The sequence below is a fragment of the Thalassophryne amazonica genome, chromosome 16 (genome assembly GCF_902500255.1).
Source record: "Thalassophryne amazonica chromosome 16, fThaAma1.1, whole genome shotgun sequence".
Taxonomy (NCBI): domain Eukaryota; kingdom Metazoa; phylum Chordata; class Actinopteri; order Batrachoidiformes; family Batrachoididae; genus Thalassophryne; species Thalassophryne amazonica.
Genome location: NC_047118.1, coordinates 41,410,265 through 41,437,079, shown reverse-complemented (window position 1 = coordinate 41,437,079; position 26,815 = coordinate 41,410,265). Strand labels below are relative to the sequence as shown.

General features: G+C 41.6%; 1 protein-coding gene across 1 annotated transcript in view; it reads right to left on the bottom strand.

Moving 5' to 3' along the window:
• Window positions 1-26,815, bottom strand: part of pvalb6 (parvalbumin 6) — a 156,394-nt gene that overhangs the window by 6,789 nt on the left and 122,790 nt on the right. The window lies entirely within an intron of this gene.

Below are 26,815 nucleotides of genomic sequence, written 5' to 3'. Positions count from 1 at the left end.
CAGAGAGAAAAGGGGAAAGATTTGTTGGAAAAAGCAAAAAGAAATTTCAGTTCTGATTAGATGTTCTGGGGAGATGACTTTGTGTTGACCTCCTGCTCAACCCATGCTTGAGGTGTTGCTTGTTGCCTTCAAGCAATGTGTCAGTTGCACTTATTGGATCAGTGTATATAAACTCCAACAGGATGACACATTTACAGTTTTATAGTTTAAAGATGTTTTTGACTGTTAAACCTAATTAAAAAATGTTAGCAGACTTAAAGTTATCTTAATTAAATTTAGTGGAAGATAATCATATTTTCAATGTTAGCTGATATGCTAATCTGAAAACAAAATAAATTAGCTTGGCTAATTACCTGTTAGCTGATCGATGCTCACCCCTGCTATGCGCTATGGCACATCTGAGATCAACCTCACATGCAAATTCTTGGAAAAAATGGAAGTGCCAAATTGATGGCATTATGTGCATCAATTTCCCATCAATTCGATGTTGAATTCACGTGTTGTCCTTCCACAAGTTGCTCCAGGTAGCACCTTGATATCAGTGTGTCACCATATGAGTGAAAGGCTGAATGCACAGCAACACTATTATGCATTTTGAATGTCTGATGGATTTACCATTTATTTAAATAGATAACAATAAAATTAGACCATTCGCTCTATGGGTATACGTAAGCTATAAGGTAGAGGTGGGCGGATCGATCCTAATATCGATAATATCGATACCAACGCTGGTATTGATATTGAACGATTCTCATGTAAAGAGATCAACACTCAAGCTTTTTTCTCTCCCGCACGCACTGACTGCTGTGCACGCAGATTCATCAAAGTCTACTCTCTGTCTGTAAGAGCAGTGCTGCGCTGTGTCACACAACACGGAGCAGGTCACCCTTGTATTGTGGTTTGTCAGCCCTCTACCTCAGGAGATTTTGTTTTAAGTTGTGTTGAGTGATTTTTTTTAAACAAAAATGTTGATTGTGATAATAAAGTATTTTGTTCTCATGTACAATCTTTGGCGAAATTCTATCCTAGGTCTTTTGGATCCTTTGGATCTACGAAGCTTACATATGAAAAAGTATCGGTATCAGTATCAATATTGGGGATACTGGGCCTGTATTTACTTGGTATTGGATCAATACCAAAATTCCCAGTATCGCCCACCTCTACTATAAGGATCGTTTCCACTGATGAAATTCTACCTAGTTCCCAGAGGTTGATAACGTTGACAGAAATGGTAAATGGACTGCATGTATATGGCGCTGTTCCATCTGCATCAGATGCTGAAAATGCTTTACACATCAATACCTCAAATTCACCCCAGTGTGAGGCTGCTGTCATGCAAGGCGCCCAATACACACCTGGAGCAACTAGGGGATTAAGGACCTTGCCCAAGGGCCTTTAGTGATTTTCTGGTCGGGCTGGGATTTAAACTGAGGATCCTCTAGTCTCAAGCGCAATGCTTTAACCACTAGACCAACACCTCCCCTATGGCACAGTGACTGGCCCGGTAATTGGCCTTCTCAGCTGTTGAAGATCCATTGGGTTCATGAAGCTACATATGTAGTCAAGTCATTTCTGGGAGCATGCACTAGTGCTGTGCCTTGCCACATCCATGATACTACAGAACCACTTTGTGTACTAGAATGCCAACCATCCAGTCAGACAACCGGTCCATACCCACATCTTTAAAATGACCATCTATCTGCTGCATCCAGGTGAAACGTGGGCATTTCCTTGACCTTCTCCAGCTGCCGGGGTCCTCAACACTCAGGCACCTGTGTGCTGGATCATGCACAGAGAAGTGGGCAACATGGCCAAAAAGTCTTAGCTGACATTCCCTCACAATGCAAGTGATACACATCATCTTAGTCTCCCTTAGTAACGTCTTGTTTGATACCCAAGGAAGCTACAACAACACCTAGTACCAAAGACATTCATATACAGTGATGGATTCATTCTGTGAGAACTAGTCTGGCTTGGCACTTGTTATCAGCTTCCGCATGAGTTAATGACTGATCACGGTTGAGCCCTGCTGAGCCGCAGCGATTTTTCAGAAGCACTTATAAGTACTTAACCCCAGAGCAGGGACTTATCTCGCCCTCACAAAAGGCCACAAAAATCACCTTTCAGGGGTGGTCCCTTTGGTGGAGATGTGCAAAAGTGTCGGATCCCCTAAAATAACTTCTGTGGAAACAGGCTCATAGATAACAAAAAAGATGTGTTTTGAGTTTGAATTTAAATGTTCAACAGAATTGGACAGTTTGTCCAAGACCAAGCATTCATGATATGCACACTCTTAAGGCAATGAAATTGGGCTATTAGTAAAAAAAAGTATGTAGAAAAGGGGGTGTTCACAATAATAGTAGCATCTGCTGTTGACGCTACAAACTCAAAACTGTTATGTTCAAACTGCTTTTTTTAGCAATCCTGTGAATCACTAAACTAGCATTTAGTTGTATAACCACAGTTTTTCATGATTTCCTCACATCTGCGAGGCATTAATTTTGTTGGTTTGGAACCAAGATTTTGCCCATTTACTAGTGTGCTTGGGGTCATTGTCTTGTTGAAACACCCATTTCAAGGGCATGTCCTCTTCAGCATAAGGCAACACGACCTCTTCAAGTATTTTGACATATCCAAACTGATCCATGATACCTGGTATGCGATATATAGGCCCAACACCATAGTAGGAGAAACATGCCCATATCATGATGCTTGCACCACCATGCTTCACTGTCTTCACTGTGAACTGTGGCTTGAATTCAGAGTTTGGGGGTCATCTCACAAACTGTCTGTGGCCCTTGGACCCAAAAAAGAACAATTTTACTCTCATCAGTCCACAAAATATTCCTCCATTTCTCTTTAGGCCAGTTGAGGTGTTCTTTGGCAAATTGTAACCTCTTCTGCACATGTCTTTTATTTAACAAAGGGACTTTGCGTGGGATTCTTGCAAATAAATTAGCTTCACACAGGTGTCTTCTAACGGTCACAGCACTTACAGGTAACTCCAGACTGTCTTTGATCATCCTGGAGCTGATCAATGGGTGAGCCTTTATCAAAACTGGAAAACGGGTGTGACTGGATGCAAATGCTGGACTCAAACTCAAGGCTTGGTAGGCAAAAACAGTTTACTTGGGCAAAAAGCAGGGTCTGGTACACGGGCAGGCAATCCAACAAAGCAAACAAGAGCAAATACATCAGGTAGGTGCGTGGTCAAAATACAAGCAAGAGGTCAAAGCACAAGGGAAGCAAGCAGGTCGAGAACAAGACAAAGAAGGCTGGAGAGAAGGCATAGAGCGCATCAATCTGGCGAGGTAACAGAACAAAAAGAGGATCTTAAATACCCCCAAGTGATGAAGTGTAGATTGAGAGCAAGTGTGCGTGGAACTCACCAGAATGCGGGTGTGACCAGGGAGAGGGAAACACCCACCACCAAGAGACAGGAGATACAACCAAGAGAGACAGGGACAGAAAAACCCAAGCAAGGAAAAACCCAGACAAGAGAATAAGACTACAGCGAGGCAAACATAGCAAAAGCATGAAAACACAATCAGGCAGAACCTCACATCCTGACAGCCTTTGCCATTCTGGTTATTCTTCTATCCATTTTGATGGTTGTTTTCCGTTTTCTTCCACACGTCTGGTTTTTTTTTGTCCATTTTAAAGCACTGGAGATCATTGTAGATGAACAGCCTCTAATTTTTTGCACCTGCGTATAGGTTTTTCCCTCTCCAATCAACTTTTTAATCAAACTACGATGTTCTTCTGAACAATGTCTTGAACGTCCATATTTTCCTCAGGCTTTCAAAGAGAAAAGCATGTTCAACAGGTGCTGGCTTCATCCTTAAATAGGGGACACCTGATTCACACCTGTTTGTTCCACAAAATTGACAAACTCACTGACTGAATACCACACTACTATTATTTTGAACACCCCCTTTTCTACTTTTTTTTACTATAAGCCCAATTTCATAGCCTTAAGAGTGTGCATATCATGAATGCTTGGTCTTGATGGATTTGTGAGAATCTACTGAATCTACTGGTACCTTGTTTCCCATGTAACAATAAGAAATATACTCAAAACCTGGATTAATCTTTTAGTCACATAGCACTACTATTATTCTGAACACTACTGTACATATGAAGTCTGATTATTTCCGGTGGGGTTCTTTGGGGGGTTGAGGATGGTTTTATAAGCGTGGATTTTTGGCAGTAGCAGATATGATGACATCACAGCAAATGTGATGTTCCCGGAAGATTTTGTGCACATGCTCAAGCTGATCTCAGTCCTGCACATGCTGAGACAAAAGTTAAAGACGTGTTTGTTGAAGCCAGTCTTGTGAAACTGTGTTGTTGTGCTTTTGTTTTATCGTCTGCGGTACATTTGGACTTTGCCTGTCGGGAACCACAGCTCCATTGATTACTCAATCAGTAACAGGACTTCATGAGATTGGTGCTGTGATGCCTGACATATAAGAGTGCTTACTCCCTCCCCAAGCTGATATGCTTTGTATCATAAGGCCTGGTGTCCATGTGACATGTTTCTTTCACAAAAATGCTGAGAAGGCACCAAGAAATACTTCATTCATGTAACTCATGACAGCGCTCTCTTAAATTTAAGAAGCTTTCCTCATTGGATTTGTTTATATGACAACAATAAACAGCTCACAACTATCTTATAATGTACATCAATAAAAAGCACTCACCCTCAGCAGGAACAAAGGTTCTGTCCAACCTGCTATCACAGATGAGTGGTTTTTTTTTTGTCTATATTGTGATGGATTTTTGTGTGGCATATCAGCTGGCTGTAGATAGAAACAGCAAAAACAAACTTCTCTTCCATGAGAGTGACAGAGTGCATTTCTGAAAAGTTCATAGATTTTTTATCTTAAAAAGCTAACAGTACCGCACAAAAAAGGTGAAGTGCTCTGAAAAAAGACATACAGTGAAAGGTTTTCTTTGTGGAATGGCTGCATATGCTCTGTTTTTCTTTATAGCAATTGAAAAAAAGACACTGCTCTGGCCCATGCACATGCAAAAGAAAAAACACAATGTGAATACAGGATCTTGACAGTAAAAGCAAATTTACACGTTAACCTCCATGCACTAGAGGTGGGCAATACTGGGAATTTTGGTATTGATCCAATACCAAGTAAATACAGGCCCAGTATCCCCGATATCGATACTGATACCGATACTTTTTCATATGTAAGCTTCATAGATCCAAAGGATCCAAAAGACCTAGGCTAAAATTTCGCCAAACATTATACACACGTGAGAACAAAATACTTTATTATCACAATCAACATTTTTGTTTAAAAAAATATCACTCAACACAACTTAAAACAAAATCTCCTGAGGTAGAGGAATGACAAACCACAATACAAGGGTGACCTGCTCCATGTTGTGTGACACAGCGCAGCACTGCTCTTACAGACAGAGAGTAGACTTTGATGAATCTGCGTGCGCAGCAGTCAGTGCGTGCGGGAGAGAAAAAAAGCTTGAGTATTGATCTTTTTAAATGAGGATTGTTCAATATCAATACCAGCATTTGTATCGATATAATCGATATTAGGATCAAGCCGCCCACCTCTACCATGCACCCCTGGGCTTGGCACAAAACAGGATAGCATAGCCTTGAGGTAGGATATTTTATGAATTACTGCAGACCAGGTGTAACTAGTTTGGAGTTGATTTGGTAGAGTGGAGGGATGTGCAACATTGTGAGTTGAATAACATTTCAAAAATATGGAAGTATTAGTTCAAAGCTAGTGATCATACGAGGTCTGTCCAAAAAGTAACAGACCTTTTTATTTTTTTCAAAAACTATATGGATTTGAATCACGTGTGATTGCATCAGCCAAGCTTAAACCTTCGTGCGCATGTGTGAGTTTTTTCACGCCTGTCAGTTGCGTCATTCGCCTGTGGGCAGGCTTTGAGTGAGCACTGGTCCACCCCCCTTCGTCGGATTTTTGTTGTCAGTGAAATGGCTGAGAGACTGCTGCTTTGCTCCATGAAATCTTTTTCAGAAACTGTTAGAGACAGCCAGTTGGAAACCATTTGAAAGATTCAGATGGATTTCGGTGAAGATTCTGTCGGCGTCACATGGATTAAGGAGTGTTAAAACCTTTTTAAAGACGGCCCACAGCGGCAGAGGGCACGTGGTGCACCGAGCGGCCATCGACAGGCTGGAACGACCAGATCATTTCTAAACTGAACGCTGTGTTGATCCGGGACATCGTGTGACTACCACAGAAATGGCAGGAGAGCTGGACATAGCACTTTTACGGCACATTCCACTGTTACAGGAGATTTTGTAATGAAAGACGTGTGGAGGATTTCGCGCGTCGGCATGAAGCCACTCATGACAACACTGACAACAAAAATCCGACGAGGGGGGTGGACCAGTGCTCACTCAAAGCCTGCCCACAGGCAAATGACGCAACCGACAGGCATGAAAAAACTCACGCATGCGCACGAAGGTTCAAGCTTGGCTGATGTAATCACACGTGATTCAAATCCATATAGTTTTTGAAAAAAATAAAAAGGTCTGTTACGTTTTGGACAGACCTCGTATTTTGTTAATAGAACATCAGACATTGTGGAGGTGCTATTGTTCTCTTTCCTTTTGACTCTATAGGGTTTAACTGCATTCTGTCAGCTGACTTAATCTGACATCTGACCTCAGGTCCAACCAGCTGCTGAGTGGCTTAGAGGTTAGTAGGGCTGCAGCTATTGAATATTTTTGGAATTGAGTATTCTATCAATTATTTTATTGCTTAATCAAGTAATCAATTAAAAATACCTTTGTCTTTTTAAACATCATTATCCCTAAAGCAATGGCACAATGGTGCTACACTGTCATGCAGATTTTCAAATTTAGGGTGTTCCCTCTGTTTTCCCACGTAATTAAAAATTTTTTTCACATCGTTCTGAGTTTCCTGGCCCGTCTGTAAAATCCTCAGTCAGCGTGCAGGCTGTGTGTGAACGTGAACACAGCCTGTAAAACAAAACTTGTCTGTGGAATGCAGCTGTTCCACAAAAGCTGCACTGATAAATCCGCTGTTCACTCAGTTAATGAAAAATGATCGAATGTGACAAAAGACATTTTTTAGAATAGTTTAACTTGATTTATTTAAAGTGCGCATTCTTTCACTTCATTTGTGAGGTGGAGAGCAACCAGTGAACCGAAAGTAGTGTGTTTTTCTTCTCTATTTTTTTGTGAGAGTGTTACAGCACCTGTTGTATATAGTTGTACTCCAGCATTTTCAGTGGTGCGATGTGTATGGAACACTTTGATGGCAGGAATTAAATGAAAATATTTTTTGTAAACAAATTATTTGACTTACTTGAGAAATCGTTCCAGCCCAAGTGGTTCGTACTGCTGCCTCTGTCTGGAGTTTGCATGTTCTCCCCTTGTCTGCATGAGTTCCCTTTTAGTATTCCAGGTTCCTCCCACTTCCAAAGACGTGGAGGTTCGGTGAGTTAGTCACTGAAAATTGATGTGAGTGTGAATGAGTTTGTGTGTGTGTGTGTGTGTGTGTGTGTGTGTGTGTGTGTGTGTGTGTGTGTGTGTGTGTGTGTGTGTGTGTGTGTGTGTGTGTGTGTGTGTGTGTGTGTGTGTGTGTGTGTGTGTGTGTGCGCTGCCCTGCAACAGACTGGTGGCCTGTCCCGAGTGTACCCCACCTCTTGCCCAATGACTGCTGGGATAGGTTCCAGCCACCCTTGACTGGAATAAGTGGGTTCAGAAAATGGATGGATGGATGGATGGATGGATGGATGGATGGATGGATGGATGGATGGATGGATGGATGGATGGATGGATGGATGGATGGATGGATGGATGGATGGATGGATGGATGGATGGATGGATGGATGTTCTGCACACTGTGTGGGTCCCTAGGTATGAATGTAATGCTTGTTATTTCTCACCTGCCTGATGGGAATCTGTCTGTTAATATTGGTTGAGATGCTTTCATTTTTTCAATTCATTTTACATTGTTAAAAAAACACACATAAACGGCTGTATATGGCAGTAACTGCAGATCTTTACAGCAACATGAAGAGCCACGTCTGTGCCTCATATGTTTTCTTTCAACTTCCTTAATCACACATTCCTACAATAATGTCAACATATACATATGAGTTTGTTTATAATGGACTGTACACGTATGATCATATCATTAAAATACTGACAAAAGTAAATGGATTGTCAAGTTTAATTTAAAAGATCTATTTATTTTTTTTTAGCAAAGTTTAATTAGTTTCCAGAAAAAACAAGATTCTAATTATATATTATTGTTGGTCCCATTAATTTCAAATCTGAAGTAGACAAAACTGTCATATAGCCCTCAGTGATTTTCTTCTTAGTTGACAGAAGCCGTCCATCTGAATTCCTGCAGAATTGCACAGGTAATTTTCAAATGAGATTGATTCCTGAGTGTGAACACAGTTGTCTTTTCAGTGGACCCATTGATTTTGTGCTCACACATCTTAAAATACACACAAATGCAGACACAAACATGCAAAGGAAAGGATTAGTTGGATAGGAGTGTTGCAGAAGCCTGAGGATCATCAGGCTGTTATCACTAAAGTCCACTGTCTAATCCTCAGGCAGCCACAGGACAGGACAGCTTAATCCCACAGTTACAGCTGCATGTGGACATCTGTCCACAGCTGTACAATACAAATCAATGCATGATGGACTGCGCCTGTTCGTGAAGGGTGCAGAGCGCACAGCACATCAATTTAAAATCATATTTTCGTGGATGTCACTGGTACATAATTGTTATTATCGTCACATTCGTTAGGGCCCCTTCACACATCAGTGGGTGGAACACCTCCTGTCACAATTTAGCGCACACACCAAAGCCACACTCATGGGGCACTTATACAATTTCACTGCCAGTACGACAATGATTGTCTGCAGACTGTTGTCATGCCAAGAATGCAAATGGCCACACATTTTCTAAGTGCCATGCGAACGGTGTTAGATGTAAGTGTGTGTCACCTGGAATTTGGCCGACACCTGCCGTGAGAGGGTTTGATGGGCTCCCACAGCGCGCACTCTGTCTGTCAGGCACTGGTGTGTGCAAATAGTTGTAGCAACAGGTGCATGAGGCATTGGAAGCAGCTACGAAATTACACAGTTTGCATGCGATTCCTGCTTCATGCGCACTTAATGCGCAATTCAACCAAATTCCATTGTGGTTTTTGTGTAGACAGGAGACATTAAACCAAACCTTGCTGCCTCATGTTGCTGGAAAGTCTTGTGTGTGTGTGTGTGTGTGTGTGTGTGTGTGTGTGTGTGTGTGTGTGTGTGTGTGTGTGTGTGTGTGTGTGTGTGTGTGTGTGTGTGTGTGTGTGTGTGTGTGTGTGTGTGAGGCAGACACACAGAGAGTGGGTGGGGTTGAATCACCCTGCCTGCTTTCTGTGGATTCTGATACAAGAAAAGCACATGGCCTTAATGGAAAAAGTCATAATGCAGCAAAAGTATATTTTTGTATTTTGATCTTGATTGCTGAATTGTAATCATGATTAGTGATCATTCATCTTGATCTCTGAACTATGATTCCAACTGTTGACTTTGAGCCAATGCTGACCATTGTCAGTGATGGCAGGCCTTCGATCCCACATAACATAGCTTTGATCCTGACTGCCAAAGTTCAGTGGTCCAATGATTACTTTGAACCTTTGATAATGTAATCAGAATCAAAGGTCAGGCTCCACCACTTGATAAAAAACCACATAGAAATTGATCAGGTTCTTCCTTGGCTCATCCCCCACCACTCCACCAAATGTCAGTCAACTTGGTAAGTTTTTGCACAACACTGGTAACAAATAAATCAACAAACTGACAGACAAGCGTGAATACACAACCCCTTTGGTGGAGGAAATAAATAACCATAATGTTTTGACTTGCAGCCCTTATATCTGATTATAACAACATTAAGCACTCTAACAATAGGCACAGTTAATATAGTGATAAAATAACGTAGTTGCATAAAATATTACCACACAAATTAAAATGCTAATGTTATTTAATCTATGATATAAACATCAGCATTGGAGTGTTACAAGGCATGCATAATTCACTGCGACACAAAAACAAAATATTACAGTCATTAAGAGAGACTGTGTTTGCTTGCTGTCTGTGAATATTCATGACACATAATCACAATACATCTGCTCTGTGAACACATGCAACATTTTTCATGTCTGTGAACAGCATTAGACTCTAAATGTGTTATTCATGATGCCATCATGAAATGGCGTAAGACTGGGTTGACTTTACTGCACCGGAATTCTAATAAAGTAACTTTTCCCCAGAGCAGGGACATGAGAACATAGTCAGCCGTATTTGGTGTAATTAAGACTGACCTTGAAGGAGATCCCAAGTGCAGCAGCAAAATTACGCTTGTACCACCTATTTTAGAGGAAAACACTTTACTATCAGAAAGTAATTACCTTGTTGATATATTACATTAGTATCTTAATCTAATCTTACTCAGTGGAGGAGCCTTAAAAAGGGCATAAATTATATTTCTTTATGTTTTCTCACCACAAACTTTCTCCGTGATTCCTAATGGTGCCATATCTTATTATGTATAATAGAGAGAATTATATAATGTAGTGGTACAACGGAAGAGTTAAAGGTGAGAAATAATGAATGTCATTTTCAGCCGTCATCTATTTTGTGCAATATGTCTTTGTCACCAGGTTTTGTTAAAACTGTATCCAACAGCCAATTCCTCACTTTCTGTCCCTTTCAAAATCTCCTCCTCTTACCTGCTTATTTGTTGATGTGTATAAAGGTGGGAGTTTTGTTATCCAGTTGAAAACCTGTTTTATGTGATTTCAGTCCTGTTTCAGCACTTTGCTGCCTGCAACAATCAGTCTCCACCTCTCATTCTCCTCCCTCCCTCATTTTAACTCCCCATTCTTTGTCCTTCCAGGCATTTAATTTCTCCTACTAATTTCCTCACACCGCTCACCCCGGGGACCTGGTTGTGACCTCTAGTCACGTCAGATCTGAGAGTTCTCTTTCGTTACCACTCTTCTCCTGCACCTTTAATTTTCACTTTTAACTCTCCTCCTCTGAGGCATTCTGCATCATCAGGAAAAATTATTAAGAACTAAATGTAATCTGCACCCACAAATGATCTTTCTTTTTGCATATTGTAGAACATCTCCACAGTAATAATGGAAACAAAGCTTTTGACTTATGCCTCCAATCAGACATACCCTTGGTTCCACTTTGCTGATTTAAACCAAAAAGCTTGTGAGCTTCAGATAGGGGAGTATAGGGAATTATGTAACAGCTTAAACTCCGTAGAGCAGAATTACCAGTGGGAAGACATGGGTTTGATTCCTGCTCATACTACCTGTCTATGAACTTGGACAAAACAGTTAATGAAGGTGCAGCAGGCCTTACAGAAAGTGATAGTTCAGGGTGTTAATGAGCTCACAACAGTGGTCGTGGCAACACTTTCTCTTCTCTGATCTCTATTCAAACAGAGTTAGCGTTATATTTGCTGTTCTTGCAGACTTGTTCAGGGCCAGATTATAACAAATCAGCGGAAACTCTTCTGCTGGCTGTGCAAAATGTTCAAGGACTATGTTCAAGTCTGTTGGTAGAATGGCCTATGACTTGTTTCTTTCACTGGCGGTAAAAAACAAAACAAAACAAAAAACCTCTCTTTCCCAAATGTAAATTAGATGACAGCACTGCCTCCCAGTGGACACTTTACAGCATGGTACCTGTATGAACATTTCAGGCACATTTCGGCATAGGTTAAGATTAAGTATTGAGAAAACAACCATGTTGACAATCAATATGAACTTGATTTTGAAGATTCAGATAGGAGACTTAAAGTCTGCCCTTTTCAACCTGAAGCCATAGTTAAGAAGACTTTGGTGTGCGTGAGTTTTTTTTAGTTGTTTTCTTAAATTCTGCATTGTACAAGATGGTAAGAAGACATCTAGGACATTACTATCACTGTTCACTGTGAAATAACTTTTATAGCTGCTGTCAAGGTCTTTCGGATCCATGGGGCATCCATCCAATTAGGTTATTCTAATGAAAAATTCTTTGTTTGAAAAATTTATGAAAAGTAATGTACAAAAATGTGTAGAGTGTCCCACATATTCATAAGGCAGCAGGTGACAATAACATCCCAGAAAACAAGATGGTGGACCTTTCGTCTCCCCACATACACATTTCCAGACATTAAACGTGAAATGCACATTGGGAACACGTGGAAATTTGTAGGAAAAGGCAAAAAAAAATATTGTGCTTTACTTTTCATATAGTACCAAATTAAACATGTCTTGAGAATACATTGATCCAATTTATGGATTTTTAAAAATGATGTTAGATGTGTATGAGCCCTCTCACCATGTTTCTCTTAGATGATAGAGAACAAAACTATGCTACGTATATGAGACATAGAACATGGACAGGGAACAGAGACCACAATCCAAAATTGACCAAAATCACACTGTCCTTCTTATCAGAGACAAAATGGAAGTTTTCATAGACAGTAATGTCTTTCATCTGTTCTACTATCTCTGGCAGCATGATGTACTAAATCAACAATGTAGATAAACAGCATCAGAATTTCAGTCCCTGCTGTCCCCATGCGTATAATGATTTATCTCTGTATGATGGTCATTAACTAGACTTTTGGCTCGCGTAATTGCACCATAATGGGTTGTGAGAGATTGTTTCAAATAGATATGTCAGTTAGTTCTGCGCCGACCGGCATACTAATGCGAAATCAGTCCTCTTTTGCTGGTTCATTTGTAGTGTGAATATTTGTATGGATGTGTGTGGGGGGGTGGGGCGGGATTCAGTTAAAAGTATAACAGCAAGAAAGAATTAGAGGACGGGAAAAAAGAAGAAAGTGATCCGAATTAGAGGTGTCAGGAGACAGGTGAGAAAGATATCTTTGAACCTGCGTCAAGGGAAGTCAACATAATGCAGACACGTTGTGAGTGTTTCAATGTGACAAGCTGTAGAGACAAAGAAGAAGCCAAAAAGAGAGTTGAAGGTTATCTCTGCATTTTGATAGAAAACACAAAAGGTTTTTAACAAGGATGTTAAATGACATCAAACTTCCCTCTGTCCTTATCCCATCTGACTTTAAATCAGTACATCCTTCCCCAAGTCCTTGCAGAACTTTAGATCTCCAGACTGAATGTGTATCCATGAAGCTTGGTTAATACACATTTTATAAAATATCCAACCATGGTGTTGAGCATCATCTATGCTGATGATACTCTACTCTCCTTTTCATTACTGTTTTCTCATGCACAGATTTGAGAACACATTTTGGTGGGCCACTTTGAATCTATGTTGTGTCATCTATCATATCAAACACAGTTTTGACACCACTGACTTGAAGTCCTGTTGTCAAGCATTGTACAGTGCATCTGGAAAGTGTTCACAGCACCTCACTTTTTCCATGTTATCTTACAGCCTTATCCTAAAATGGATGAAATTAATTTTTTCTTCAAAATTCTACACAGTACCCTATAATGACAATGTAAACAAAATATAAATTTTTGCAAATTTATTAAAAATAAAAAACCTAAGATGCCCAAAGATAGGTGCACCAAGCTGTAATTGCTGCCAAAGGTGCATCAGCAAAGTATTGAGCAAAGGGTGTGAATACTTATGTACATATGATTTCTTATAAATTTGCAAAAAAAAAAAAAAAAAAAAAAAATTTAATGTTGTCATTATGGAGTATTGTGAGTATAATTTTGAGAGAAAAAAAATGAATTTACTCCATTTTGGAATAAGGCTGTAACATAAAATGTGGAAAATTAAAGCACTGTGAATACTTTCTTGATGCACTGTAGTTCAACCTGCCGAATACAATTCAACTTGTGAACACACTTTGTTTTGAGTAAAGAAAAACCTATCAGAAAGTGTGCAGAGTCTCGGACGTCATGATGGTTAAATTAAAATATGTTTCACACATTCTAGCAGGTGACAGTGGTGGTAAAGACCCCATGCAGCTGTCATTATTGGATCATTTTGTTGTTGTTCAATAATTTGGATATTTAATTAATTACTCTGTTTATACAAAACTGGGGTATTTGCATATATTTTAACACTTTGAATATTGAAGTTCAAGTGTCAAACATGTACAGTCATCGAATTATCTCAGCAGTGACATTCATGTCTCTGGTCTTTCAGATAGAGAGATGCCTGGGAAGAGCTTATGGAGTCATGAAGTCACTGGACAGAGGTGTTTGGAGATACTGATACCTTTGCAGGAGAATAGAGGCCCAAGCCTTTAAGATCTTGGTATATCCTGTTTTACTGTATTGTTGTGAGAGTTGGTTGCTAACTACTACGACATTTCAAAGGATCCTTGAGTAATGCTGGAATGACTTTGTGTAAAATGAATGGTTACTTAGGGAGAGTAGTGAGGATTATCGCTTGCATTATGAGAGATCATCTATGACATTATGGCCATGCGGTGCATTTCTCTGGATATGATCCAGTATGCAGGGGGCACCCATGTTTTACCTGGCAGTGGTTGATAGATGGTTACTATCAAGAGGTGCAGATCAATCAATCAATCAACTTTTTTCTTATATAGCGCCAAATCACAACAAACAGTTGCCCCAAGGCGCTCTATATTGTAAGGCAAAGCCATACAATAATTATGAAAAACCCCAACGGTCAAAACGACCCCCTATGAGCAAGCACTTGGCTACAGTGGGAAGGAATGAATGAATGAATTGTGTAGATGAATGCAGATGAATTGTGGTCTCTGTGGATGGTTGCTATCGAGGACCAAAAGCAGTTTTTTCGTATGGTGTATGTGGCGACACTTCATTAGCCTGTGCGCCCAGACCTCACCTGACCTGGACTTGCATTTATTCGTGAACATATTTTAGATCAATCATTAAAAACCAGGCCTGCAAATAATGCAGACCGGGACAGAGTGTGTGATGGAGTAAAGTGTCTTTCAGATTGAATGCGTTAACGGCTTCAATTAACGCTTCTGGTTGCGTCAGACGCTTTGGGGGCATTGAATGCATTCAGCATGGTAAGGGGGTGGAGAGTTCTACATCACACTCAGGCTTTTTCCATACCTCAAAAAACCTGAGCGATTGCCATCTTGGATTTGCATCTGTAGAACCACAGAAAAGCTTAAAAACAGCAGTAGAACAAGTCTCCCATCATCCTGCTGGGAAAAGCTTTTTTCAGCTACTTTTCTGACACTGAGCTAAGGGAGGACCAATGACTTGGTAGTATCGATCCAACCCCGACAGCATGCAGAGCCGCACGGAGGAGCCGGAGTTCAAGCCTCATTCTGGGGCAGAGGGAGACATGCAGCCGTGGTGATGGAGCACTGTGTTACATCACCTTTCCTTCTAACAACACTCAATAAGCGTTTGGGAACTGAGGACACTAATTGTTGAAGCTTTGAAGGTGGAATTCTTTCCCAGTCTTGCTTGATGTACGACTTCAGTTGTTCAACAGTCCAGGGTCTCCATTGTCGTATTTTGCGCTTCATAATGTGCCACACATTTTCAATGGGTAACAGGTCTGAACTGCAGGCAGGCCAGTCTAGTACCCACACTCTTTTACTACGAAGCCACGCTGTTGTAACACATGCAGAATGTTGCTTGGCATTGTCTTGCTGAAATAAGCAGGGACGTCCCTGAAAAAGATATTGCTTGGATGGCAGCATGTATTGCTCCAAAACCTGCCATGGGCATTAACACACCCCCATACCATCACAGATGCTGGCTTTTGAACTTTGTGCTGGTAACAATCTGGATGGTCTTTTTCCGCTTTTGTCCAGAGGACAAGTCGTCCATGATTTCCAAAAACAATTTGAAATGTGGACTCATCAGACCACAGCACATTTTTCCACTTTGCGTCTGTCCATTTCAAATGAGCTTGGGCTCAGAGAAGGCAGTGATGTTTCTGGATGTTGTTGATTTGTGGCTTTCGCTTTGCATGGTAGAGTTTTAACTTGCACTTGTAGATGTAGCGACGAACTGTCTTAACTGACAATGGTTTTCTGAAGTCTTCCTGAGCCCACGCGGTAAGATCTTTTACACATTGATGACGGTTTTTAATGCAGTGTCACCTGAGGGATCGAAGGTCACGGGCATTCAATGTTGGTTTTCGGCCTTGCTGCTTATGCGTACAAAGTTCTCCAGATTCTCTGAATCTTCTGATTATCTAATCTTGACCCGAGTGTACTGAAAAACTATCGGCCGATATCAAATCTATCAGTTTGCTCTAAAATTCTGGAAAAAGTGGTTTCACGGCAGCTCACGGACTATCTTACTGAGAATAATCTCTTTGAGCCATCACAGTCTGCTTTTAGAAAATATCATTCCACAGAGACGGCTCTCACTAAAGTGGTGAATGATCTTCTGCTTGCAATGGATTCGGACACCACTATGGTTCTTGTGCTGTTAGATCTCAGTGCTGCATTTGATACTGTGGATCATCATATTCTACTTGATAGGCTGGAAAATCATCTTGGTATTACTGGGAGTGCCCTTGCATGGTTGACGTCATACTTGACCAGTCATTCTCACTGTGTTCTGTACAGTAACACTACCTCTAACCTTCGTGACATGAAATTTGGGGTTCCACAGGGGTCCGTCTTAGGCCCCCTGCTTTTCTCCCTTTATATAGCACCCCTTGGGCACATATTGTGGCATTTTGGGATTACCTTTCACTGCTATGCTGATGATACTAGGTTATACATGCTGGTTGAACTTTGACCACGACAGCTAAACGACAAGCGGTAATGTGCTCTCCTGGTGAAGCGTCACTTTAGCTCTGCTTTTGACCCTGCGCTAAAGTGAAGCATCTCATTGAAAATAATGCTTTTTAGACTGATCCTCGACACATCTAACATTGTCAACACTTGCATTGTGAAATGCCCATAAGGAAACAGGAACAGAAATATTGTACGTTATCACCGCTGTCCTCCACATAAACTCTTATATTTCTCTGCCTCAGCACTTTTTCCCCTCGTACACACTGAAAAGGTGCAGATAAAAAAAATTAATAGACTAGAAATTGTGAAGGAAACATAAAGAGAAATTGAAAGGGAAAAAACAGTGGCAGAGAAAAATAGAAGAGAAATGTAGCAGGGGACGAGCGGTTACTGCAGACAGATAGATAGATGAAGAAAGACAGGGAGAGAACTACCAAAGAGAGAGAGAGCGACAGAGAGATAAGTGGTGGAGAGAAGTGGTGAAGATGATACCTGACAGCTAAAATGAAAATAAGACTGGAGTGGGATTATTTGCTTTTGAATGTTCTATGAGTGACATTTTAAACAATAATACAGGAGCCAACAGCTATTTTCTGCAAAAACATTTATGACCCAATTTAATAAGATCCCAAATAACAAGTGCAAAAAAGCGTGGGCAATCCAAAATTTTGAGCTGGGGGTAGAGAAACTTTTGCTAGTGATTTACTAAGATTAACTGTGCATTTGATAGTGGGTGATAACGTAATGCAGAAAGCAGTATGTAAATGAGGATATTGCACGTTAATGGCCATATGCGCAAAGTGAAATTAAATCAGTTACTTGCAGGTATGCACCTTGTCCAGGCGAATACAAAAAATTGCTCCATAAATTGTTGCGTTCAGAAGAGGGAATGCAGACAGACATATGTACGCCCAGTGTTAGATATACAGTATTTGTGTTCAATTATGGTTTTCTTTGTTTTCTGTACTTCTTTTGGTATTAAGGTAGTTATTTTATTTAGTGCTATACTTTTAGTTTCATTCTTATTCTCACTTTCCTTTGTTCTCTCTTGGTATGTGCATGTAGAACTGGATTTAACCAGTTTGTACCACTTAGGACAAAGAGATTTAGGTTACAATTACAAATCATATGTCTCCCGTTATTGCGCGTGCCTGGGGCAGGGGGATGAACCTCCCTTGAATGCCCACGGGGGCCAATAAGAGAAGGATTTTGCAAAATAAGGTCCACCTCTGTTACACATATGTAATCCTATATAAAAACTGCTTGTATCCATTGTCCGGGTTTCTGTAAGAGCGGATCTTGTCTGTAAGAGAGGTTCTTGCAGGGTCCAGGCCTGATTATTTTTGCTGTGACTTTGATTAAATTTAAAAGTGCGGAATAGTTCAAGTTTGTACTTTGTAAGGGGCAGTATTACAGAAAGAACTGGGGGAAGAATTAACACCCAGCCTGTTCTCTGTGTGTTCCACCAACAGAATGCAACATAATTATTCCCCAGATTACTTAAATACTGTGGATGGAACAATGATTAAATGTCTGGAATAGGAGATTTTTTTCAGTGGGGGGGGTAATAGCCAGTGCATGAGTACGATCACATAACACAGACTCTGATATTTGTGTCAGTGTGTGGTTCACCTGTTACGCATGGAGACATTTAGTATTAATGAAACAAGCATAAAAGTAAATAGTTAACTCTGTAAATACGAGGTCTGTTAGAAAAGTATCCGACCTTTTTATTTTATGCAAAAAAAATATATGGATTTGATTCATATGTTTTTATGTCAGCCAAGCTTGAACCTTCGTGTGCACGCATGAGTTTTTTCATGCCTGTCGGTTGCGTCATTCGCCTGTGGGCAGGCTTTGAGTGAGCACTGGTCCACCCCTCTCGTCGTTTTTTCATTGCGAGGAAATGGCGGAATGATTTGGGCTTTGCTCCATCAGAATTTTTTCAGAAACTGTTAGAGACAGGCAGCTGGAAACCATTCAGAAAATTCATTTGGCTTTTGATGAAAATTTTATGGGCTTTACAGAGACTAAGGAGCGTTACTACAGCTTTAAGGACGGCTCACAATGGTGCATGGCGCGCCGCGCTCCGAGCCACGATCGACAGGCAGAAACAACCATTTCATTTCTAAACGGATCGCTGTGTGGAGCTGGGACCGTTGTGTGCACTTTCTCTGGTTATCACAAGAGCTGGATATCAGCCATTTTCCGGCAGATTTCACTTTTAACAAGAGATTTTGTCATGGAAAGCCACGCGGAGGCTTCGCGCATCACGACGGATTCGCTGATGGAGCGAGACAAAGAACACCTCCGTTTTGGAGTGTCAGAGGACAAGTTGGGACAGGCCCAGCTCTCCACAATTTCTCTTATACTCACTCGACTGGTAAGCCACTGAAAGCCGAGATAGGCATTTCCCAACTTGTCCTCTGACACTCCAAAACGGTGGTGTTCTTTGTCTCTCTCCATCAGCGAATCCGTCGTGACGTGCGAAGCCTCCGCGCAGCTTTCCATGACAAAATCTCTTGTTAAAAGTGAAATCTTCCGGAAAATGGCTGATGTTCAGCTCTTGTGATAACCAGAGAAATTGCACACGACGGTCCCGCATCCATACAGCGATCCGTTTAGAAATGATCTGGTGGTTTCTGCCTGTCGATCATGGCTCGGAGCGCGGCGTGCCGTGCGCCATTGTGGGCCGTCCTTAAAGCTGTAGTAACACTCCTTAATCTCTGTGAAGCCCATAAAATTTTCACCGAAGCCAAATGAATTTTCCGAATGGTTTCCAGCTGCCTGTCTCTAACAGTTTCTGAAAAAATTCTGATGAAACAAAGCCCAAATCATTCCGCCATTTCCTCGCAATGAAACAACGACGAGAGGGGTGGAGCAGTGCTCACTCAAAGCCTGCCCACAGGCGAATGACACAACCGACAGGCATGAAAAAACTCACGCATGCGCACGAAGGTTCAAGCTTGGCTGACGTAAAAAACATATGAATCAAATCCATATATTTTTTGCATAAAATAAAAAGGTCAGATATTTTTCTCACAGACCTCGTATGCCTGACATTTACAATGACTGATTTTTAAAAAAAAAATCTTTTTACAAGGAGGTGGTAGCGTCTGCTGCTGGAACAGCAGTCTGTCAAGAACAATAAGTTAACACCAAGGTTTCAAAGGTGCAAAATACAGGCACTATCAGCACTCTCTAAAATTCCGTTTGTCTTTCATTAAGTACGTTATCAATCAATCAATCAATCAATTTTTTTTATATAGCGCCAAATCACAACAAACAGTTGCCCCAAGGTGCTTTATATTGTAAGGCAGGCCATACGATAATTATGTAAAACCCCAACGGTCAAAACGACCCCCTGTGAGCAAGCACTTGGCTACAGTGGGAAGGAAAAACTCCCTTTTAACAGGAAGAAACCTCCAGCAGAACCAGGCTCAGGGAGGGGCAGTCTTCTTCTGGGACTGGTTGGGGCTGAGGGAGACAACCAGGAAAAAGACATGCTGTGGAGGGGAGCAGAGATCGATCACTAATGATTAAATGCAGAGTGGTGCATACAGAGCAAAAAGAGAAAGAAACAGTGCATCATGGGAACCCCCCAGCAGTCTACGTCTATAGCAGCATAACTAAGGGATGGTTCAGGGTCACCTGATCCAGCCCTAACTATAAGCTTTAGCAAAAAGGACTGTCTCTGTGTCTGTCTCCCTGATCTGAATTGGGAGCTGGTTCCACAGGAGAGGAGCCTGAAAGCTGAAGGCTCTGCCTCCCATTCTACTCTTACAAACCCTAGGAACTACAAGTAAGCCTGCAGTCTGAGAGCGAAGCGCTCTATTGGGGTGATATGGTACTACGAGGTCCCTAAGATAAGATGGGACCTGATTATTCAAAACCTTATAAGTAAGAAGAAGAATTTTAAATTCTATTCCAGAATTAACAGGAAGCCAATGAAGAGAGGCCAATATGGGTGAGATATGCTCTCTCCTTCTAGTCCCCGTCAGTACTCTAGCTGCAGCATTTTGAATTAACTGAAGGCTTTTTAGGGAACTTTTAGGACAACCTGATAATAATGAATTACAATAGTCCAGCCTAGAGGAAATAAATGCATGAATTAGTTTTTCAGCATCACTCTGAGACAAGACCTTTCTGATTTTAGAGATATTGCGTAAATGCAAAAAAGCAGTCCTACATATTTGTTTAATATGCGCTTTGAATGACATATCCTGATCAAAAATGACTCCAAGATTTCTCACAGTATTACTAGAGGTCAGGGTAATGCCATCCACAGTAAGGATCTGGTTAGACACCATGTTTCTAAGATTTGTGGGGCCAAGTACAATAACTTCAGTTTTATCTGAGTTTAAAAGCAGGAAATTAGAGGTCATCCATGTCTTTATGTCTGTAAGACAATCCTGCAGTTTAGCTAATTGGTGTGTGTCCTCTGGCTTCATGGACAGATAAAGCTGGGTATCATCTGCGTAACAATGAAAATTTAAGCAATACCGTCTAATAATACTGCCTAAGGGAAGCATGTATAAAGTGAATAAAATTGGTCCTAGCACAGAACCTTGTGGAACTCCATAATTAACTTTAGTCTGTGAAGAAGATTCCCCATTTACATGAACAAATTGTAATCTATTAGACAAATATGATTCAAACCACCGCAGCGCAGTGCCTTTAATACCTATGGCATGCTCTAATCTCTGTAATAAAATTTTATGGTCAACAGTATCAAAAGCAGCACTGAGGTCTAATAGAACAAGCACAGAGATGAGTCCACTGTCCGAGGCCATAAGAAGATCATTTGTAACCTTCACTAATGCTGTTTCTGTACTATGATGAATTCTAAAACCTGACTGAAACTCTTCAAATAGACCATTCCTCTGCAGATGATCAGTTAGCTGTTTTACAACTACCCTTTCAAGAATTTTTGAGAGAAAAGGAAGGTTGGAGATTGGCCTATAATTAGCTAAGATAGCTGGGTCAAGTTATGGCTTTTTAAGTAATGGTTTAATTACTGCCACCTTAAAAGCCTGTGGTACATAGCCAACTAACAAAGATAGATTGATCATATTTAAGATCGAAGCATTAAATAATGGTAGGGCTTCCTTGAGCAGCCTGGTAGGAATGGGGTCTAATAAACATGTTGATGGTTTGGATGAAGTAACTAATGAAAATAACTCAGACAGAACAATCGGAGAGAAAGAGTCTAACCAAATACAGGCATCACTGAAAGCAGCCAAAGATAACGATACGTCTTTGGGATGGTTATGAGTAATTTTTTCTCTAATAGTTAAAATTTTGTTAGCAAAGAAAGTCATGAAGTCATTACTAGTTAAAGTTAATGGAATACTCAGCTCAATAGAGCTCTGACTCTTTGTCAGCCTGGCTACAGTGCTGAAAAGAAACCTGGGGTTGTTCTTATTTTCTTCAATTAGTGATGAGTAGAAGATGTCCTAGCTATACGGAGGGCTTTTTTTTATAGAGCAACAGACTCTTTTTCCAGGCTAAGTGAAGATCTTCTAAATTAGTGAGACGCCATTTCCTCTCCAACTTACGGGTTATCTGCTTTAAGCTACGAGTTTGTGAGTTATACCACGGAGTCAGACACTTCTGATTTAAAGCTCTCTTTTTTAGAGGAGCTACAGCATCCAAAGTTGTCTTCAATGAGGATGTAAAACTATTGACGAGATACTCTATCTCACTTACAGAGTTTAGGTAGCTACTCTGCACTGTGTTGGTATATGGCATTAGAGAACATAAAGAAGGAATCATATCCTTAAACCTAGTTACAGCACTTTCTGAAAGACTTCTAGTGTAATGAAACTTATTCCCCACTGCTGGGTAGTCCATCAGAGTAAATGTAAATGTTATTAAGAAATGATCAGACAGAAGGGAGTTTTCAGGGAATACTGTTAAGTCTTCTATTTCCATACCATAAGTCAGAACAAGATCTAAGATATGATTAAAGTGGTGGGTGGACTCATTTACTTTTTGAGCAAAGCCAATAGAGTCTAATAATAGATTAAATGCAGTGTTGAGGCTGTCATTCTCAGCATCTGTGTGGATGTTAAAATCGCCCACTATAATTATCTTATCTGAGCTAAGCACTAAGTCAGACAAAAGGTCTGAAAATTCACAGAGAAACTCACAGTAACGACCAGGTGGACGATAGATAATAACAAATAAAACTGGTTTTTGGGACTTCCAATTTGGATGGACAAGACTAAGAGTCAAGCTTTCAAATGAATTAAAGCTCTGTCTGGGTTTTTGAATAATTAATAAGCTGGAATGGAAGATTGCTGCTAATCCTCCGCCCTGGCCCGTGCTACGAGCATTCTGACAGTTAGTGTGACTCGGGGGTGTTGACTCATTTAAACTAACATATTCATCCTGCTGTAACCAGGTTTCTGTAAGGCAGAATAAATCAATATGTTGATCAATTATTATATCATTGTTGTGTGGGCTGCTGAAGAGGAGGTACTGCTGGCCCACCACCACCAGAGGGCGCCCTGCCTGGAGTGCGGGCTCCAGGCACCAGAGGGCGCCGCCGCCTCACGTGAGCAGCTACGGTGACAGCTGTCACCCATCACCTGAGACAGCTGACGGCAATCATCTGTGGGGTATATCAGCAGGACGGCACCTCCACCTCATTGCCGAGATATCGTTTCTACCAGAGAGGTAACGTATCGAAGCTACGGAGTGTATCTTTTTGGATTGTGCTAGTTTGTGGATTACTGTTCCAACGAGAGGTGGAGGTAACTTCCCTGCTGTTCGGAGTCCTGGGTGCAAACGCGCCCCCATCTAACTGTCCTTTGTTCCTCGCCAGCAGTACCAGGTCCGACACGCGGAGGCAGTGGCCACCTTTGAGTTCGGGACTTGGCGGCTCCAGTATTCCCGGGGTCCTGTGGCGGAGGAAGCCGTGTGGTTCCGGTCTTACCTTGGAGAGGCGTCTCCTATCTTCGAGCCTGCCCACACGACACTTTTGTGAATTGACTGTTGTCCATTGCTGTGATTGGTTGTATTCGTTGTGCACATTCACAACAGTAAAGCTTTGTTATTTTGACTTACTCCATTGTCCGTTCATTTGCGCCCCCTGTTGTGGGTCCGTGTTCCTACACTTTCCCAACAATCATTTACCAACAGGGACTTAGAAGAGAGAGACCTAATGTTTAATAGACCACATTTAACTGTTTTAGTCTGTGGTGCAGTTGAAGGTGCTATATTATTTTTTCTTTTTGAATTTTTATGCTTAAATAGATTTTTACTGGTTATTGGTGGTCTGGGAGCAGGCACCGTCTCTACGGGGATGGGGTAATGAGGGGATGGCAGGGGGAGAGAAGCTGCAGAGAGGTGTGTAAGACTACAACTCTGCTTCCTGGTCCCAACCCTGGATAGTCACGGTTTGGAGGATTTAAGAAAATTGGCCAGATTTCTAGAAATGAGAGCTGCTCCATCCAAAGTGGGATGGATGCCGTCTCTCCTAACAAGACCAGGTTTTCCCCAGAAGCTTTGCCAATTATCTATGAAGCCCACCTCATTTTTTGGACACCACTCAGACAGCCAGCAATTCAGGGAGAACATGCGGCTAAACATGTCACTCCCGGTCTGATTGGGGAGGGGCCCAGAGAAAACTACAGAGTCCGACATTGTTTTTGCAAAGTTACACACCGATTTAATGTTAATTTTAGTGACCTCCGATTGGCGTAACCAGGTGTCATTACTGCTGACGTGAATTACAATCTTACCAAATTTACGCTTAGCCTTAGCCAGCAGTTTCAAATTTCCTTCAATGTCGCCTGCTCTGGCCCCCGGAAGACAATTGACTATGGTTGCTGGTGTCGCTAACTTCACATTTCGCAAAACAGAGTCGCCAATAACCAGAGTTTGATCCTCGGCGGGTGTGTCGTCGAGTGGGGAAAAACGGTTAGAATTGTGAACGGGTTGGCGGTGTACACGGGGCTTCTGTTTAGAACTACGCTTCCTCCTCACAGTCACCCAGTCGGGCTGCTTTCCCGGCTGCTCGGGATCTGCCAGGGGGTAACTAACGGCGGCTAAGCTACCTTGGTCCACACCGACTACAGGGGCCTGGCTAGCTGTAGAATTTTCCAAGGTGCGGAGCCGAGTCTCCAATTCGCCCAGCCTGGCCTCCAAAGCTATGAATAAGCTACACTTATTACAAGTACCGTTACTGCTAAAGGAGGCCGAGGAATAACTAAACATTTCACACCCAGAGCAGAAAAGTGCGGGAGAGACAGGAGAAGCCGCCATGCTAAATCGGCTAAGAGCTAGTAGCTACGCTAAGCTAGCGGATTCCTAAAAACACGCAAAGTGAATAATGTGTAAATAATTTAGAGATGATTCAGCAGGAGTGCTTTAGTTAAGGCACGTAAAGATTACACTGGGAAACAAATCGTAATCTAGATAACTAGATCAATCTAACTGCGCAGATTAAACAGCTAACAGATACAGAAAAACACCGCTGTGCTCCGGAACAGGAAGTGATACAACATACACACAATGCAATGCAACTTACTACACCTTAACTAAAGTGACATAAACTATACAATGACATGGCTAAAATTCCTCCGGATTTCCCATCCGTAGAATGGGTAACTCAGCTAGTGTATTATATTTAGGTCAAACGGAAAATGGACTGCATTTATATAATGCTTTTCCATCTGCATCAGAATCTCCAAGTGCTTTACAATTATGACAGTCACACTCACACACCAATGCCAGGGTGCTGCCATGCACTGCACAATGGGTGCAACTAGGGGATTAAGGACCTTGCCCAAGGGCCCGTAGTGATTTTCTGATCTGGCTGGGTTTTGAATAGAGGATCCTCTGGTCTGAAGCCCAACGCATCACCTAACCAAGTTGACAAAGGCAACTTGATACACATAAATGTGGCACATTACAAAACATTAAACTGTTAAAATGAAAAACGGCACTTTTTTACTCCTACAAATGCCTATCTTCATTTGCTCCTTATACACCATATGCATGATCAGTGCATTAACACATATGATTTGAGCTGGCTAACAGCACCGTAAGTCAGCCGCAATGTAGTTAAAATGTAATTTCACTCAAGGGCTCACTCAGGTGACAAATTTGTCTTGACACCACTCTTGCAGTTCGCAAAGCAGACATTGCTCAATCATCATATTCAAATGATTTGCGTCCATGGAAACAGGCTATTACTGTATATATATGTCTGTAGGCTATACATAATAACTTTAATTCAATGCTAATTTGTGTGATCATAAACGTGTATATCAACATCTGTCTAAAACGTGATTCCAGTTGATATACTGTAAGGTGGATTTGAAAATATAATAAGTGTTGTGTGGGCCACTGAAGAGGAGGTACTGCTGGCCCACTGCCAAAGGGTGCCCTGCCTGAAGTGCGGGCTTCAGGCACGAGAGGGCGCTGCCGCCTCACAGGAACAGCCAGGGTGACAGCTGTCACTCATCAACTATGACAGCTGTCACCAATCACCTGGTCATCACCCACACACACAAAAGCTGGACGACATCTCCACCTCGTCGCAGAGATATCATCTACCTCTACGGTAAAACTCTCAGCCGTTTTTGGTGCCAAACAGTTATTCTGAATACTTTGTAGGCGTACCTGGTACCTATCAACAGCTGGAGGCTGGGGTTGTGGATCGTGACGGAGATGACGTTCTTCTCTCCTCACACCAAACCGGATAAGTAGTCAGGCGCTGCACGTTTGTTGTTTCAGTGTTAAAGGTGGAGGTGTCTTTCCCACCCGACTATTACAAGAAGAACTTGCTGACTGTTTACTGGGTGTGTTTTCACACACTCATTACTTCTGTTCTTCTGCTTCCTGCCAGCAGTACCAGATCCGACAGTTGGAGACGGTGACCACCTGGGGACTCAGGACTTGGCGGCTCCAGTATCCTTCGGGTTCGGTGGCACTGGAAATCGTGTGGGATCCGGTTCTACTCGGGACGGACGTCTTCTATCCTCGAGCCTACCCACACGTCACCTTGTATATTCTGATTGTGATCCAAATTCTATGTT